The 17,211-nt window shown below is 55.5% G+C and overlaps 1 long non-coding RNA gene across 1 annotated transcript; it reads right to left on the bottom strand.

Moving 5' to 3' along the window:
- Positions 1-13,484: 13,484 nt before the first annotated feature.
- On the bottom strand, positions 13,485-15,020 carry LOC309445627. Its single transcript, XR_014185316.1, has 3 exons — positions 14,902-15,020; positions 14,729-14,805; positions 13,485-13,876 (listed from the first exon to the last, which is right to left on the bottom strand). It is a non-coding gene; the product is annotated as an uncharacterized lncRNA (long non-coding RNA).
- Between the last annotated feature and the right edge of the window lie 2,191 nt (positions 15,021-17,211).

Genomic DNA, 17,211 nt, shown 5'->3' with positions numbered 1-17,211 from the left:
GCCCCCCGCACCTCCTGCCAGCCCTGCTCTGACCCCACATCTGGCTGACCTGGCCGGGACAGCTGTCCCCTCTTTGGACACAGGGAATTCTCCCAGATCCGCATCCTGCCTGGAGCCAAGATCAATGGGCTGCATCCTCAGGTGCTCGGAGATGGGCACTGTGATCCCAGCTCAGCATCACTGATCCCAGCTCAGGATCTCTGTGATCCCAGCTCAGCACTAAGCCTGCTCTGCACACATGTAGCCCCATCCCACCTGGAGCAATCCACCTTACCAGCCCGTTAGCAGGCCCTGTGATGAGCACCACTGTTCATGAATATCAATAACAGCTTGTTGGAGTGCTGTTTTTTCCTTTCCCAGTGCTGGACTGTTTGAGTCGTCTATTGATTTTCGTAGTAAATCTCAGGCATTTCTGTCAAAGGTTGCAATTTACCACAAGCATCTAAATCTTAGCCTGAGCCTTCAGCCTCTGCCCCGTGTCTACACGAACTGGTGTCGGTGTCATTCTGCAGCCAGGCTCTCCCTGGCGTGACACAACCACGGACCAGTTTGAGAAGCCTTACTGGAAGTGATTACCGTACAGCGAGCCCTAATAGGAAAAAATTGGAAGTAATTAATGGACATCTAATACAGCTATATCTGCATCTCTTCCACTATCATCCAGCAGCAGGCACAGAAGCTGCGGGGGGACCCAGTGCCAGCTGGGGCAGGCGGAGGGAGAGTCGGGGATTAACAGCCGTCTGCAGGAAGATGGGATCTTTTCGTGTATGATTTTTCTTTTAAAGGAGAAAAACATTCACAGTGAGACTCGCAAATCCCAGCCTCACAGTGGAAAAGCCATTTCCAATCCACTCTAAGGAGGCAGAAGGTGCCGGGTTAGATTGATCCCCCTGACAATACCGTATTAGTGGGAAATTAGAGCTGGAGCCTGAGGAAACTGCTGCAATATCAAACAATTACTTTACATTTGTCCTTACAAATGGAGGGAGCAGAAATGTACTTAAATCAAGTATTAGATTTCCAAAGGGTAAGCAAATGAGGGCTCTGGAAGGGCTGTACTAAAAATGCTTATCACATTAGGAGCTCTTAAAATGCAGCTTACAAAGCCTGAGAGGAGGCAATCTGCATTGGGAAGAGGCGCGCAGTGGTTTGGTGGGCATGTGGAGCAGCGCTGGTTTGGTGATGCCAAGCAGAGGAACTGCCACAGGGACCCCCTCCAGCCTGTCCCCAGGCTGGGGACACCGGAGTCAGAGCCACCGCGCTGGTCAGCAGGACCAGGACACACAAAGTGCCTCTTGCCAGCTCCACAAGCCACACACTGTCACAGCCCCAGCCCCCAGCATTGTGAAGAGCGTGTCTTGTGGTATCAGCTGCTGCCCTGAGCGGCTCCTGCGCCATTAGCTGACTCTGACACTCAGGAGGAAAATGCTTGCTTGAAGTGCAAACTTTATAAGCCAGCATATAAATTTTAATGACCGCTGTATAATTTTTACTGGGCCAGAAGGTATGTGACTTGAAGCAACTGTTTCTTTGCACAAGATGACAGAGAGCCTTGCTAGAGTTTACTGCAAAGCCTTGACAAGCATGTCCAAAGATGGAGCAAAATGGGGACCTTTTGGTGACGTGATTAACGTGCATGCCAGGTGCAATGTGCTGACCTACCTGCTGGCAGAGGAGGGCTGGGCAGTGGTGATGGGATGCACAATGGAGCTGGGAGCACAGGGACCTGGTGCTGCCATGCATGCAGCTGGACCTGCCCGGGACTGGGCACCCGCGGGGCTGCTGGGCTGACCCAGGGGACTCACGTCCAACCAGTGCAGCCCATAGCCCGGGTGCAGGGTGCTGGCTGTGCCAGGAGGAGCCAAGACACCCACTGTGATGGGCAGGGGGCTGCAGGCACATGCGGAGCCGCCTGGCACAGCATGTCCCGGTGCAGCATGTCCTGATGCAGCACATCCCGGTGCAGCTCATCCCAGTGCAGCTCATCCTGGTGCAGCATGTCCTGTGCCTTGGCATCACAGCCACAGTCATTGCGTGCACCGTGTTTTGATCAGTTCACTCAGGCCTGAATCCCAGAGAGCAGCTGTTTAATATTTATCAGCTCATAAATACTTAAACATAATGAATGTGACTTAAGTGGTCCCTGATCCTGTTCAGGCTGAAGAGCTCTTGAGACACCTGGGTCAAGGGAAGCCTTCCCAGGGCCCATCTACATCCCTGGCAAGTGCCGTCCGCTGCCCCGCGGAGCCGCTGGCACATCACCCAGTGCCGATGTCCAGCAGCACCTGTTTCTCCCCAAAACAGCCCCAAATGACCCCACCACAGTGGGACCATCCCAGGACCCCCGCTCAGAGACATTACCCTTGACTGTGAATTACCTGAATCGCTGTGAATTACCTGCCTTCCCCGTCCGTGATGAGGGGCCCGGCCCCAGGTGGGAGCAGCACCGCAGGTGTTCTCTGTGGCAGCCGGTGCCCGGCGGGCTCAGTGCTGCGCTCCTGCAGGAGCACAAGCTGCGGCGCTGGACCTGCACGGTCAGTCAAGTACTGCCAGTTGCACAAAGAGTGTCGTTCATCTCTCAGAGCAAGGTGGGATCACAGTGCCCTGAGCAAGGAGAAAATTTGATTAACTTCTTATTAATTAATTTGATTCAGTTTCACTGCTGGCTCCCTGTTTGTTGGCAGCAGCGGAGCTGCGGAATGTAAGTGCAGGGCTGGGAGCGCTGGGGGACCCCAGCGCTGTCCCCATGCTGTGACACTCAGGAGCAGGACCCTGGGCTGGGGGTGACTTTTAGGATCCCCCCATGGCCCTGTCTCTGCAGTGAGCTACACACCCCATCCCACCAGCCAACACAGAGCTGGGCAGCAAATAAATATGATCCTTAACAGAAACCTCTAACCCCCTGGAAATGATTAATGCTCAGGAAGAGCTGGAATGCTGATACATTCAAGTAGGTCAAGTTTCCTTCTATTATTTTATCAGGCTGCAGCAAGGGAGAGAAACATGCTGTTGGCTGAACCCCCAGGCTCTGCCACCGCTCCCAGGATGGGTACAGCTGCGCTGTCACTGGTGATATGGCACAAACCCTGGGCAGCATGTCCCCACAGCCGCCCCTGCCCGCAGCACGAGGGGGACAAGCTGTGCAGAGGAGGAGCTGCCGCTGTCCCCAAGGCTGCTGTGGGTGCAGCCTGCCCGCTGCTCCGCCAGTGACGTGCCACAGCACACAACTGATTAACACCTTTCATTCGCTTTGAAAGTCTTCCAAGTTCCTCTACAAGCTCTGCTCAGTGCTCCAGCAGCCAGGAGTACGTAGCAGTGAGAGGAACTGATGGTATCAATACTGCACTGAAGTCCAGGCATCACTGAATAATTCATTACCTGACAGCTAATTAGCCAGTTGGTCCAATTAGGGTGACTCCTCTGCAGCCAGGGCTCTGGACACACGTGGGGTGACACTTGCTGGCACACAGTTGGCTGTGTCGGTGGCTCGCAGGGCCTGTGGGGACATCAGCTGCCAGGAGAAACTGCTGCCACAGACAGTGGTGGGTCCCGCACACAGCGAGGGCTGCGCCAGCGCCTGTCAAAGGCACTTTGGCACAAGACGAGGAGTGACCATCCCCACAGCCCTGCAGCAACACAGGTCCTGCAGCAGCCCCAAGGGCCCTGGCAGCACAGGATGGGGTGAGCATGGCCAGAAACAGGTACAGTGTCAGCAGCCCAGGGAAGGGACATCTCACCAGGGCACACAGCAGTGGTGCTGCCAACACAGAGCCCTGCAGGGTCAGTCCCCAACTCACCTGGTGTGGGCTGGCAGCAGCGGGCAGGGCAGGCAGCAGTGGGCAGCAGCGGGCCGGCTGACCACGGCATCACTGCTGCTGGGCTGGCACAGCCTCCAGCTCCCAGGAGGTCCAGGGCAGCTGCGCTGGGCTTGTGCCATGTGGCACCAACCTGCCAGTCCTGCCAGGGGGAGGCAAGTCCACACCAGCACCTGCAGGGTCAACAGGTCCCTGCTACTGCAGCCAGCACAGCCTGGGGACAGCAGGACAGCAGCCCTGGCTCCTGCACACACCGGTGACTGGTGATAAGGATGGCTTAGGTATAAATATTTACCCAGGGACTGAGTGGATTCAGCTGAGTTCTTTCCTATTAGAGGATATGTTAGTAATTATCTGCATATGCGTTATTACCTGGGGACGTATAATCTGCCACAGTAATGAGTTCAAGTGGCTCCTGTGGCATAACAAGCAGGAGGGGAGGGTGGGACAGGACCCGCTGCCATCGCAGCGAGGGCAGGGCCAGGCTCAAGGACATCGGTGTCACTGGGCTGCAGGGACCTGCCACAGTGACATCATGCCCTGGGACATGGACCTGCTGCTTCACCTCCCCAGGGAGTGGGTCTGGGCACAGCTCAGCCTGCTCGGACAGGCCAAAAGAACCCCAGAGCTGCGGGACATGGCAACTCCCTGGCCAGGGGCTGCTGCAGGACAAATCTCCTGTCCCGTGCGGGGCGACCCTGGCTCTGCAGAGCAGCCCCGGGGGACTGGGGGTCCCCAGGAGAGAGGGCAGAGCTGCCCATCCCCAAGGGAAAGGGCACCACTGGTCTGGGCAGCCGGAGCCTGCAGCCCATACCCCTCCTCTTCACAGCTCCTGCCCTCTCCACCTTCCCTGAGCAGCGGCACATCCTCCTGGATTTGCGTATTTTAAATACATTTCTTTACTTAAGAAACAACAGCCCAAGACCAGCAGATAATCTCTGTCCCATCTCTGCCCACTGCAGGGCTGCTACGTGATATTACTGTATTTAGTCACGGTGCTGTTATGAGAGCAATACAGTCATTAAGCCCTAATTTCTAAAACAAAGATAAAATTACGTGATTAAGATCTAATTAAAGTCTAACTACCAGCACCATGAATCACTTCAGCACACATTTAATGGATGTCTTTTGAAGCCATCATGTGTTTTGTTTCCTTCTGTGGCTGGTGATTTCCCTGCAGGGACCCAGTTTGCTCAGGCTGATGTTTGATTGCGCTGTTCCTGCTTTGGCTGGGGACCACTAAAAATGTTTACATGTGAGCGAGGAGCTCGAAAATCCATTTCTAATCAGACAGAAAATTTCTCTTGACAGGCTCGTTCAGATGTGCGTCTCTGCAGAACCGAGCGGAGCAGAGAGGGCTCCTCGTGCTGACGCTGGCCCCGGCCCCGGCTGGGAGCATCATTTCAGCAGCGCCACGTGCTTTGGTGCAATTAGCAGGAATTAGCACTGGCACACTGGGTGCTCGGTGCCGAGGTGCCTCGTGGCCAGAGCTATACTAAATGCCATTAAAACTCTCTTTGGCACGGAAAAAAATAGCAAATGAGACAAACCTCCCCCCAGCTCAGGCTGGTGACTCTAAGGGACAGCGCTATAATAATCTTGATGGAGAGTATTGTCATTTTCTTTTTCTGCAGCAAAATATTGCCTGATGATGTCCCAGAGCTGCCTCTGCCAGATCAACACAAGCATTTTAATGCTGTCACTTCCAAGAGCTGGTGGGGGAGCCGGCAGAGCTGCGGGGGTCCCGGCAGAGGCGGCGGCACCGCAGCCTCTCGGCGATGGCAAGAGCTGGGACCTGCTCCAGCTCCCAGCAAGGCCGGTGCCGAGCCCTGGGGAGCGGGCCCGACCCCTGTACCCCGCAGGCACCCATCCTGTGACCAGCTGAGCAGATTCCTCTGCGCTGCACTGACCCTGGGGGATTGGGAGCAAGAAAATCTGATCTTGAAGCGAATCCAAGGCAGTGGTGGGGAAAGCCTGGCAGAAGCACACGTCTGCATTATTAACGCCACAGCCACCCCGCTGCTCGCTGCAGCTCGGCTGTGGGTGCAGACAGAGGCACAACCGCTCGGCTGCAGGGCGGTGACGTCCCTGCGACCAGCAGAGCACCACGACACCTGTCCCCAGAGACCCCTGCAGTGATCGGCACCACCCGGGGCAGGATGGCAGCACAACCCCAGCACCCCAACGCTCTGTGGATTAACCACCAACAGGGAAGTTCAAGGTGACGACAACCGGGTATTTCCCTTGGGGACGGCACACAGTGCAATGACTTCTTCCCCACTGCTCACAGATGTAGGATGGATAGAAAAGGGTGATGGAGAGAAAGAGCACAAAGAAAACAGCCTCATTTAGGTTTGTTTCGTTGCCCTCTTTTAGGAGCAAAGTGCCTTGTTTTCCCTGCAATGACACATTAAGTGAGCAGGCATCCTCCTGGGGACAGCTTCAGCTGCAACAGGTATCTCACAAACTGCAAAATGGGAAGGAAGATTTCCATCATTAATCACACAGCATGGGATGAGGTGGTTCTCAGAATTGCACCCCCATATAATTGTTAGTGGATACAAACAGGGAGCACTAAGTCAGGGTAATGTTCCCCAGAAGACTCAGCCAGAAGAGATAAAGGAACTAGAGAGGATATGAAGCAAGTTAAATCCATGAGTGTTCCTGGTTTGCATCGTCAGAGGGATGAACTTCCTTAAACTGCTGGTTACAACACAGCGGGGCTCCAAACAGGGTCGTTCCTCTTGAGAACTGGTCCAACACTTCCACGGGGTCACCAGCTCTGCCAGCCACTGAGCAGCAGCTTAATCACTGGAATCAGTGACACCAGCAGTCGGAGCAACATGAGCTACAAGCGGAGAAATCAGAGGGGACAGATCACCAATGCTCGGGGCGTGCGTTACCGAGCCTGTGATTAAGGCATTTCATGCCACCAAATGACGGCGTGCTGGCACAGCCAGAAGCATCCCTGCTGTCCCAGGTCACCAGACTGCACCAGAGCAGACACGGCCCAAGGCTGTAAAGCAACGAGCTGCAGCAGTGATGGGAAATCTGGGCTGGCGTTTCCCAGCCGTGGAGCAGACCCACATTAGGGCTCCACAGAATGAGCCCAGGCCCACCTGGCAGCAGGTCCCACTGGGACACTGCTCATGGGCACAGAGAGCAGCTGGTGCCCATCACCTGCACCCACCGGCACCTGCAGGTTGTGGCTCACCTCCACACCAGGACAGGGGCTGCTGGGGACAGACTTCAAAAGGGGGAGAAAATGCTGTTTCTCCGAGTTAATATTCCCCTGCGAATCCTGTTCTCCTCATTATTCTGGTTGTTACTTAAGCAACAGCCGCTCGTCACTTGTGGTTCAGCAGCTGAGGGAAGGGCTGAGTGCAAGAGGCTAATTTATTTTCTTTTAGTGCTTCTCATCCATGGCAGCCCCTGGCTGCTCCTCGCCGCTGGTAGCCAACTGGAGGCATTTCAGCTATTTCTAATGTATGACAGCAACTGGGGAACAGAAATTACCCTCTCTGAAATAATTCCTGAGACAGATTTCTTTTGGCACTTGCAATAGATAGGCAGAGGAGATGCGGGCTGCATGTACTAGCTTGCCTTTCTTGAGCTATTTATTAGCCCTGCCACCTGGTTAAGACCTCATTTCTCTTGTAGAGCCAGGACCCAGCCTGGTGGGCTCTGGAATGGAGCTGGGGGAGTGTGGAGCCCCACACAGCCCTGCCCCACGGCACAGGGCTCTGCCCCATGGCACACATCACTCTGCCCTGCCCCACATCACTCTGCCCTGCCCCACGGCACACTGCCCTGCCCCAGGAACAGCCCCAGGGACAGACAGGGCTGAGCAGCCCCTGTTTGGCTCTGGGCTGAGATGGGGATATTTCACTCCTCATTTCCTCACCATCTTCTAAATAAATAACATGGATAAAGTGAATTACACGTTCTTTATCTTCACATCTTAATCCTGCCTGCATGGAGTCTGTAAAAGGCACTTGGTGCTGCTTGGTTGCACTTTATTTGAGTCAGCCCAGGGAAGCAGGAGTCAGGCCATCGCTCACCGCACACCCGAGCACCGCTCCAGCTCCCTGTGCCGTCCCGCACCAGTGCTAGGACCCCAGCACCACCGGCCCAACCACCCACTGGCTACAAGACAGCGAGGGTCAGCCCTATCAGCCATGCTGCTGGAGCCGGGGGGTCACAGAGAGCACCCCAAATGCAGTGCCTTGAGTGCAGCCCTCCCTCCGGCCAGCAGCACAGCCCCAGCAGCAGTGCGGTGCCCATGGCAGTGTGGTGCCCACCGCATTCTGCCAGCAATGCCGCTGGGACAGGAGCTGCTGGAGTGCACCCGCCAGCACTCCGCAAGGTCCCCGCCGCCCGGCCAGCTGCTCCCGCGGCCGCCGTGTTGTGTGCCAGCTCCTGTGGGCCCGGGTGGGCTCCGACCTGCCAGCGCTGATCGGAACAACAGACCTGCAGGAGATCCAGCCGGCTGCAATAAAATTTTCATTACTGGTATGTTTGAAAAGCTGTTGTACTATTTTAGAGAAGAAAGGCAATCAGTCATGGCTTACTAATGCACCCTAATGGGGTTCTCTGGCGTGAAAGACACGTGGGGTCTGAAATGTTTACCGGGGGCTGAGCAGCCTCAGCAGAGCATGCACAGTACAGCCACAGTCCCGCCACGGCACAGCCACAGTCCCGCCATGGCACAGCCACAGCCCCGCCACGGCACAGCCCCGGCCATGGCACAGCCACAGCCCTGCCATGGCACAGCCCCGCCATGGCACAGCCACAGCCCCGCCACGGCACAGCCCCGGCCATGGCACAGCCACAGCCCCGCCACGGCACAGCCCCGGCCATGGCACAGCCACAGCCCCGCCATGGCACAGCCACAGCCCCGCCACGGCACAGCCCCGGCCATGGCACAGCCACAGCCCCGCCATGGCACAGCCACAGCCCCGCCACGGCACAGCCCCGGCCATGGCACAGCCACAGCCCTGCCATGGCACAGCCCCGCCATGGCACAACCCCGGCCATGGCACAGCCACAGTCCCGCCACGGCACAGCCACAGTCCCGCCATGGCACAGCCACAGCCCCGCCACGGCACAGCCCCAGCCATGGCACAGCCACAGCCCCGCCATGGCACAGCCCCGCCATGGCACAGCCACAGCCTCCCCGTGGCACAGCTGCCACACAGCCACAGCTGCAGCCCCGGCACAGCATGGCTACAGCTATGGTTAATTAAATCCATTCATAATCAGATGGATTTGAGTCTTACTTTAGGCATAGTTTCCACGGCTTTTGCTACATGCAGAATCATCCTCGCATAGCGGTTTGGGAAAATAAAGCAAGGCTGAGGTTTTCTGCAGCCCCGTGTTTTCCCCAGAGCGTGGATGTGCAGCTCCCCTGGGTGCCGGGCGATTCCCCACCTGGAGCAGCGCCAGCATTTCTCATGTCTCTCCCATTCATGTGCTGCAGCACCCAGCGCTGTTGCCCCGGTACCGTGGCACCGCACGCCGGCCCTGGCCAGCACCGGTGGCCACTGCCACCACCACCGCCCAGCTGCACAACAGCGCCAGCAGCAACATCCCCTTCTGCTTCTTCAGCCTCATTTTCCAATCAGGAAAATTTTCCACCAGGTTTTTAACCAGTGCATCATGGCACCAGTGAAATGCTGTCTGGAGCCTGTTATTTCTGTGCCATCACCTCCATCACCCAAACAAGTAATCTCATCACGGGATGAAAATAGTTTGGTTGGACAGGACCTACTTCTTTTCAGCCATGTTGACTGGCATGAATTTATATTCTCGGGCACTGATTCTCCCATTAATTGAAACTTGCATTAGTTTTTCCACCCATTTGCCCAGGATTAACGTCAGGCTAATTGGACATAGTTGTCCAAGCCATCTCACTCACTCCCTCACTCCGCTGCTTCTTGGTACAGCACTTTCTCCTCCCACCCAACACCACTATCCAGCTCTTCAGGATCAACAGGGAAGTTGCAAGTTTAAGTCCATTTCTCCCCAAAAATTCTTTGTGCAGGTCTGGGGCCAGGCTGCCACAGGACCTCACGGTAGCACCCGGCTCCAGCACCGCACGGTGCAGCAGGGCAATGCATGGCACAGCACGGCATGCACAGCATTGCATAGCACATCACGGCACAGCGCGGCACGGCATGGCACACTGGCTGCACACCCAGCACCCACCACTGCTGCTCATCCATCCCCAGAGGTCCCGAGGAGCTGGTGCTTTGCTTGTGCCATTTTTTGCCTTTAAAATCTGTTTTCTGAGCATTTAATAGGCAATTTGCATATTGCAGATTCATTTTTAAACACAGTTTTAATGAAGGTTCTCCACTGCGTGTGGATCTGTGTGTGTCACCCATCTAGGTTCACACCACATAAATCACCACCACTTGTGGAAAAGACAATTAAAGGTAATAATGAAAACCTCATTAGTCCTCATTTACATAAGATACACAGAGAAATTTCCTAACCTTTAATCCTGACCGTCATGATCCATTTAGACATGTCCTGTACGCCAGACTCCAAGGCAGCAGCACATGGAGCTCTGCTCAGCCGGGCGCTGGGGACAGCGTGTCCTGGGCACAAGGGAGCACGAGCATGTCCTGCGGCCAGTGAGCCCCTCTGCACGGCAATGTCCGTATGTCCTGCCTGTCCTGCCTGCCCTGACTACTCATGGCACCCAGGACCTGCCTGTCACCCTGTGTTCGTAGTTGGGCACTGACAGCCCAGCTGCCACCAGCCCACCCGGCATGGCCATCAGGAAGAAAAATACACCCTGGAGAAAACAAAGATCCACATCCCTGCAGAGCTTTGTCATCTTCAGCACCGGCCTCACCATCACCATGAGAATCACCTTAACGTGCATTTGTGGCAGCAACAAGGCTGGGGACAGCGGCCGGTGAAGGTGACAGTCACACCGCAAAGGTCCCCATGAGCCACCATGCGCCACGGCAGCTTGCACCCCTCCCTGGCAGAGCCCCAGCCTCCCGCACGCCTGGGGCAGAAACGCAGCTCAATTAGGACCTGTCGTGCCATAAAAATATTGGAGCATTAAATGTATCAGATAAAACTTCTTCTACTATTAAAGCAGATCGTGTCCTGGCAATCTAAGCAGTGAGCTGTGCAATTTCACCCAGCGATAGCACTGGATTAAGTTCTTCCCACAAAAGCCTCTTATTGTATGAAAAAGACCATTAGCAGCCTACGAAATCAATAGGAAACACAGCCCCGGTGCTGTAAAACACCAGAATTAGCTGCAGCGCCGGCAGTAGCACCATTTATGCTGGGGCCTCTTTCGCAAACTCTTGCAGGAAAGAGCTTTGCTGAAATGCAGGACTTGGACGACCCCACTGCGGGGCTGCCTGCACGGAGCCCCCGTGCTCCATGGAAACGTGATTCAAAACCACTGTCACTTCAGGGAAAAGTGGAGTATAACTGGAAGGAACTTTGTGGAACAGATTTCTAACAGTTTTAACACTTACCTAGTTTCTCGTTTTCTTCAGCCCTTCTGGGAGAGCTCAGTTTGCTGTGACATTCAGGTGTGAGTTGGGCTGCTCAGGCAGGAGCGCGGCTCAGGGACGGGATGTCCCTCCAGCTGCCCGAGAGCACCAGCCCAGGACATGAGCACTGGGGCACTGCTGGCCTAGTGAACACTTGCATTGATTTTTATTGTAATATTTGAAACCTTGCAGAGTACATGACAATCTGTGGGACACCAGCACAGAATGGAAAACATTTCCCTCACTGCTCCGGACAGGATGTCTTTGCTTTGTTGACAGCTCCCCTAATGTAATTAACCTTCCTCCAGCAACCTCTTATCATAATTTTCCAGGAGGTACAGTTTTTTGGAGGATGTTTTTAGGGGCTCTGTTTTCAGCGGTTGGAATTTAATTGCAATTTGCTGCCATGTGAATGCGGGACAGGGAGCTGCATGGCCAGCCAGGACCATGGGCACCTGGATGGGTGGGAAATGGCTCGTCCGGAGCGGCCAGGGCTGGATTTGAGCTCCTGCAGGTCCAGCGTGGCTGGTCAGGGGTTACAAACCCACCAAGCAGACCCCAGCAGCACCACAGCAAGATGCCCCGGGCACGGCCACATGTGAACTGGCAGCATGTGCTGCCCTGGAGCCGCTGCTGCTCCATGGTGACCCCAGAGCTGGATGTGCCAGGGATAGGGGCACCTGGCGCAAGTGCCCTGGGCTGCAGGCTCGGTGCTGTTACTCCCCCGGGCAGCGGGTGCTGCTTCTCCCCACACCCCCTCCCACCGTGGCACAGGCAGCGCCCACATCCCGGCACGGCAGCTGCTGTGAGGCTGCCAGGGCAACAGCTCCAAAGGGAATTTGTAATGACCCCTGCCAAGGGTAATTCATGGCCCACAACAAACAGATGCAGATACACGAGCCAGAAGGAGTAGTCCCTTGGATTTTTAAAACATTCAGCAATAGCAAGTGAGGGCAATACATTATTTAAAGGCTCTTCTAAGGAAAGAAAATAATTTCAGCTTAGTTAGCTTTTTAGGACAGCCTAAGTAGAGAGCAGGGACAGCGGAGCCGCAAGCAGCAGCACTGGGAGCTGCACGCACCCCATGGCTGATGGGCACCAGCACCGGGCTCTGGGTACTGCGGGGCTGCTGGTCCCTGAACCCCAAGAGGCTTTTCCTGAAGTCCCAGCCCCCCGAAGGCAGCATGGGGTGGACAGAGCAAGCAGGGGATGAGGGGACACAGCACCCAGCTCGGGGCAGGGCTGCAGGCGCTGCCGAGCGGTGACTGAGCAGAGTGGGCACTGTGGGGAGCAGCGTGCTGATGGATTAGGTGTCACCGGGTCTAATCCAGAGTCATTAGCCATGCTGAACACTCGCATATCATTTGTTAAACTAATGGATTGCTGGAGGTCATTCAGTAATAAGAAAAGGAGAGAAGGGTTATTAGTTTTTATCAGACATTAATTGGCCCAAATTGATTACTTGTTTGGCATTTGCAGGGTACTGGGGTGCCCCCCCAGAAGCTCCTGGCCTGCAGAGCAGAGGGTGCAGCAGCTCTGCGCTGGGCACCACGGCATCGCGGTCCCGGCTGCCACGCAGCTCATCACAGGGTGGACACTCAGGGCAGATCCCACCACGAGTGGCTCCTGTCCACACGATCCCATCAGCTGGTCCTGGGCCGCAGGACGAGGGTGGCGGGGTCACCCCACATCCACCCCACATCCACCCCACACGCCCCATGCTCGTCCTGCTCCTGCCATTCCCCCGCGTCCGCTGGCAATGCCCAGTGTGGCAGGGAGAGCAGAAACGATCGGGGAGCTGCTCAGGTGATACCACATTTATCTAACAAGCTTCCAAATGAAAACTAGCATTTGGACTTATTGCATTCTGCCTCAAAATTTGATTACATTTTTCTACAGCTGTAAATCTGCCTTCCTTTCTGCAACATTATTATTAAAGCCAGTATTGAATTGGCAGTGTGATACGTAAAATTTCAATCCCGGCTTTGACATTCCAGGAAGTTAAAAACCAATTACAGTGTATGCTTTGCCTCGGGACAGAATGAATCATTGAACACAGCCACTTCACCAAGAGAAATTAAAGGTTGAAGCAGCAACATGGGGAAGGTATTAAGTTAAAAATCAAAGATCAATTAAAGTAAAACTGAGTCTATTTTATTTTTAATATTTTGCTTAAATTTTCATTCCCTTCTGATGAACAAGGAGGTAAAATAAACCTGCACTTTTGTTTATTTGCTGGGTAATAAATCTGGGATGAAGTCAGTTTTAGGAGCTAAGAGGAAACATTCAGGTAATAAAACTCCCAACCCAACAACCAGCATTAATCTTATGGTAACGAGACCAGCGTGGCAATGGGGCAGCACAGTGCCCTCCTCGTGCCAGGGAAGCCCCGGTCCCTGCGGGTCCTGCCACCTCCTGCCACCACCCCGTGCCACAGCTGCCCATGTGGCAAAGCAAGAGCCACACTGGGAGGTGCCCAGAGCCCAGGGGACATGTCCCATCACCACTGTCACCACGAGGCCGTGTCAGCAGCAGCTGCAAAACACAGGAGCGGGGAGCAAAGTCAGCACTGAGTAAAGAGCCCTGTGTCCCGCAGCTGGCACCTCGGCACCGCTGAGCCCCCAGGCTGTGAGGGCAGCGGGTGCAGCAGGTCCTGGCCAAACCAGGCAGCTCCTGTGGCTGCTCTGGCTCTACAGGGGAGTGGGGACACCCCGTGTGACTGTGGGGATGCCCCATGCCACAGGTCCTCTGCAGAAGTGAGCGGCTGGGGTTGGAGCAGGACGCAGCATCACACACACGTCACACCGTGTGTCACACCATAGCAGTGTCACACCACCACAGTGTCACACCGCACGCTCACAGCTCTGCTCTCAGGTTCAAGGGGTACCCAGCCTGAGCCTCAAGACCCAAAGCCCCAGGCTGCTCCTTTCCAAGCTGGGGGATGGCAGCTCTCCATCCCTGCACATGTCACACTGGTGACACCCCCAGACTGTTCAGGCCACCCAGGCATGAGGCCTTTTCCAGCAGCCGATCTGCTGGCCGTGTCCACAGCCTGGCACCGGTACATCCCCAGGCTGGTACCAGCACATCCCCAAGTTGGCACCAGCCCCGCCGAGGGTGCCGGACCCCGGGCGCGCTGCTCCCCAAGCGACGGGGCCCGGAGCTGCGGGCAGCGCGACCCACGGGCACCGCCCAGTGGCAACGAAACCCGCGTGTGCGCACACGGACACACGCAGCGCAGTGCCCCTCGGCCGGCCCGCGAACTGGGAGCTCAGAGCCCGGGAGAGGACCCGCGAGCCACCCGCGGGGGGACAGCGTCCCACGAGCCACCCGCGGGGGGACAGCGTCACCTCCGCCCGGCCCGCACACCCGTTCCACGGGCCGGACCTGCCAGGGCCGGTTCCACGTTCTCCCCTGGGGCGGCCGGTCACCTCCCGAGCTGCGGCAGAAGCTGTTGACCCTTCCTGTAAAACAAAAGACAAGTTGTACTTTCCGTTCTCTGCAGCCGTTTGTCATTCGCAGATGCCTTTTACGCGTGGCCTTTAATAGATAATCCATACCCTTGAAGTGGAGTATATCATCTGCTTGTTACCAGTGATAAATCATTTGCAAAATATTAAAATGCTTAAAGACTGTCATATGGGCTTCATGAATTGCTTTGCAACACACACACTCCTGCCTATTAAAGGAGAAAATGTATTTATCGCAGAGCCAGGCAGAGCTATCAAACTCCGCTTTATTTACGGGCTGGAGTACAAAGCTATCGGAGCGGCGCAGCGGTGGGGGGAGAACCACCTCCCGGCCCCGTCATTACCGCCTTTCTAGATGATCTGACCCCAGCTATGGAAACTCATTAAAGTCGTTAGGAAACACGCCAGTTCTCCGGGGAGCCAGCTTCTTTCAGATTAAAAAAGGGAGCGAGAGCATGTGTGCACGCTGCTGTGCAGTTTATTCACATCTATACAAGTGTGCTAACCGCAGGGAAAGAGTAATCTAATATATTCTCAGACAATTTAAACTCATTTCAATAAAAAAAGAATGAGACGGAAGCGAACGGCAGGAAGAGCAGATGTTCCAGGGCTGGTGAGACCCCGCAGAACGAGTCAACAGTGACAGCGCTGTGTTGGGGACACGCGGCAGGGCTGGCGCTGACGGGATACAGGGAGCCACCGCGCCACCAAGGGACCCCACACCCCCGTGGGGACACAGCGGTGGAACAGCAACCCACAGCTCTGGGGATCCACAACCAGTCTCCACCTGCAAAGCCACCAGCACAGATCAGCAGCAGGGAGCGGCAAAGGGGCCGGAGGGGCTGAGCAAGAACCAGGGAAAGGGCTGGGGGGCTCACAGCCCCGTCCCATGCCCTCTCCATCCTTGTCACCCCCAGCAACAACATCAAGCCCCAGGCAGGGGCACACAGCCTGAGGTGCTTTGGAGACCCGGGTTCCGTGGCCTTTGGGGCTGGGACACCCCAGCCAGACCCTCAGCCACCAAGGCACAGAAGCCACCCGAGTTATCCCCCCACCAGGGGTTCCTGCAAACGCTCCAGCTTGTTTGGTAAATAACAGCTTTGTAATAAATATTGCATCAGCCCAGAACTGCAGTGCATTAAAAAATGATAAGGTCCCTGCTTCCCAGGCAGCCGCTCTGTGCCGGGCCTGAAGAAGCGTTTAAAATCGGATGTCAGCTGTGGCGGACAGAGGAATTTGTCGTAGGGCTGATGAATAGTTTGAGAAATATTCAATACCTTCAGGAAGGATCAATTTATCACAGTTTGGCTCAGACTGAGTGGAAACATACAGCCATCCACACTGCATTTGTTTATTAAGAAATTCGGGTCATTATGTTAGACGTGCAGGTTTTTTTCGCTGGATGAAACTACTGTGGAAAAAGAGCCATGAAAAGAGCCATGTGGCACCTTGATAAATTGCTCCAGCAGCAGATGTGCTGGTTTTTCCCCAATGTAACGGTCTCCAGCAAAGAGGGGGCAGGACCGGCCCCCCCAGTGAGGCTGGAGTCTCGGGGCAGCCTCAATGCGCAAGCAAACCCCAGCGGCTGCAAAATCATTGGCTTTGTGGGGGCGGCCGGGGACTGTCCCCAAGTCTGTGTCAATCACTCCGCAGCAGCTGAGCGCAGGGTGGCCACACGGGTGGCACGGGGGGGACGAGCCCCGCGGGTCCTGGAGCTGTTCCAGCTCAGGGCTGCCCACCAGACCGTGTGGGGAAGGGGCTCACACCACAGGCTGCAGCCTTTGCAAACCGACCAGGGGGGCTTGTAGGTGCAGAAACGGAGCCGCCGCAGCCACCAAGGCACAGCAAGATCTGGGGACCAGCAGGGCAAGGGACACATCGCATCTGCATAACACCATGCTCAGGGGTTAATGGGAAATGCCATCAGGTACCTCCGGTATCAGCAGGCTCTTCGCACCTAATAAAAACCTGACCGTAAGTTTCCCCCAGCAGATGGAGAGAGCGATTTCCTCAGTGACCCAACGCGCACCCTCGGCTGCCCCGGTAACCAGCACATAAAGTGTTCACCAGCCGGGGGGGAGCTCAGGAGCGCTCCCAGGACTTCCTATCAGCCTCAAAGCTTTCAATTATGTACGTATGTATTTATGAAATATTATGACAATTGAAAGCCCATTAAGTGTTACAGTGAAAGTCCCTACGTGCAAAAGAACCGGGGCATCAGCACGGTCTTAACTGCTAAATCCATTTGGTAATCAGGTTAGGCTGCCAGCAAGAGGCTGGTGTCAGCGGCTTTTATTAAAAGCGGGGTTTTTGCTATAAGAGGTACTAGTTTTATGTTACCATAAATTGTCAACAGTTGGTCAGATCTCCACAGAGAAAGGATCAATACTCAGCAGAGGG

Source organism: Streptopelia decaocto (assembly GCF_964273445.1).
Source record: "Streptopelia decaocto genome assembly, chromosome: 13".
NCBI classification, from domain to species: domain Eukaryota; kingdom Metazoa; phylum Chordata; class Aves; order Columbiformes; family Columbidae; genus Streptopelia; species Streptopelia decaocto.
This window is presented reverse-complemented; position numbering and strand designations above follow the sequence as displayed.